General features: G+C 39.2%; 1 pseudogene; it reads left to right on the forward strand.

Moving 5' to 3' along the window:
* The first annotated feature begins 893 nt into the window (after positions 1 to 893).
* LOC111743105 lies at positions 894 to 1,011 on the forward strand (annotated as a pseudogene).
* The last annotated feature ends 572 nt before the right edge of the window (positions 1,012 to 1,583 follow it).

Here is a 1,583-nt window from a genome sequence, read left to right on the forward strand (position 1 = left end):
TACTTTATTCAAACGTATTTTAAACAATCCTCCAGTGAGCCTTTTAAAGTTTTACTTCCTGTTTCTCTATCAAGGCAAATCATACGTTCTTGAGAAGTGATGGGTGTTTCAGAGCCACAAAATGAGCAGAATTGTAGAGAGATGACTGACTTAGACAGCTGAGACTCTTTCATTGCCATTTCACCACAGGCAAGATATATCATCAAACTCTGCTTATGAGAACTAATGAAAACTATTGGTGTAGATAAGATATACTTGTAGATACTTTCCCTTGGGTTTTCTTTCTTGTCACTATAGGACCTCAGTGCTGCAGACAAAGAACGCTTTTTTGACGGGTGGGAAACTGTGAAGACAGTCTAAGAACAGACTGAATATCCTAGGTGGGGTGGGGACTGTGATATGAGTCTGGACCTTTTTATTTAGTTAGTTAGTTTAGTTAGTTAGTTAGTTAGTTAGTTAGTTAGTTAGTTAGTGAATGCTGACATGCCTGGGATGATCACCTGTTATAGAGCAGATCAAAATGATGTCTTGGATCACCCAGAAAGCACACTAAGCAAATCTGAGAAATTTGTCTTGAAGAGTATGGTAGGTGGGGGAGAAAGACAGGATATGCTGGACTCTGTGCGCCGAGAAGATCATCCAGAACAGGGATGTGAGAGAAGAGGCAAGAAGTCTTCAACTGGGAACTGCCATCAGTTTTCCCCAGTTGTCATTTTTTTACGGTCTTTTCAGTGCAATTAGGGTAAACAACCTTTCCTTGTTTGCCGGGACTGAGGGGTTTCCTGAGACTTGGGAATTTCATTGCTGAAACCAGGAAAGTCCCAGGCAAACTGGGACAGTTGGTCACTCCAGGTACAAAACAGTAAAAGCCACTGTTAAAAATAAAAGTAGCAGTCTACGGCCATGCCACCCTGGACAAACCCCATCCTGTCTGATCTCGGAAGCTCAGCAGGGTCGGGCCTGTTAGTACTTGGATGGGAGACTACCTAGGAAGACCAGGTGCTGTTGGCGTAAAAAATAAAAAAAAAAAGGATTGTAAGCTGACAAGGTCCTTGCAATCTGTGAGGTCAACCAAAGTTTGCTTTGCCAAATAAATAAATAAATACATTGGAAGGATAACACTTTAAATCATTATCAGGCTTTTGCATCGTAGCTCAAATAATCACAATACTTAAACCTGTGTTAATGAGGGGACATGGGATATTTTTATAGATGAAGAGAGTTGTGAAAAGTACCAAGAATGTGTCACTTCAGGACAGACTGTTTTGAGGAAAGGGGAAAATTTAAAGTAAATATAAGGTGCAAAAGTTGATAGGGAGAGATACTAAGAACAAACCTTGCTATTTAAAATTTTGGCTGAGGACCAGACCCAAAAAAGCTCACACCACTGTCATGAGGATAATCTTTTTAAGGGTATCTGTAAGTATGCTGCTGGATTACCAGTTTCTCTGATTACAAAACACTGAATTATTAGCTTATTTCGGTTAAAAAAAAAAAAAGCTGTCAAATCAATTCACAACTTTACTGGCCAGTTTATGGAAAAAGTATTTGTCAAACTATTATTTTAGTTTATAAAGAGCAGT

Source organism: Pteropus vampyrus, unplaced genomic scaffold, assembly GCF_000151845.1.
Source record: "Pteropus vampyrus isolate Shadow unplaced genomic scaffold, Pvam_2.0 Scaffold4, whole genome shotgun sequence".
NCBI lineage: Eukaryota > Metazoa > Chordata > Mammalia > Chiroptera > Pteropodidae > Pteropus > Pteropus vampyrus.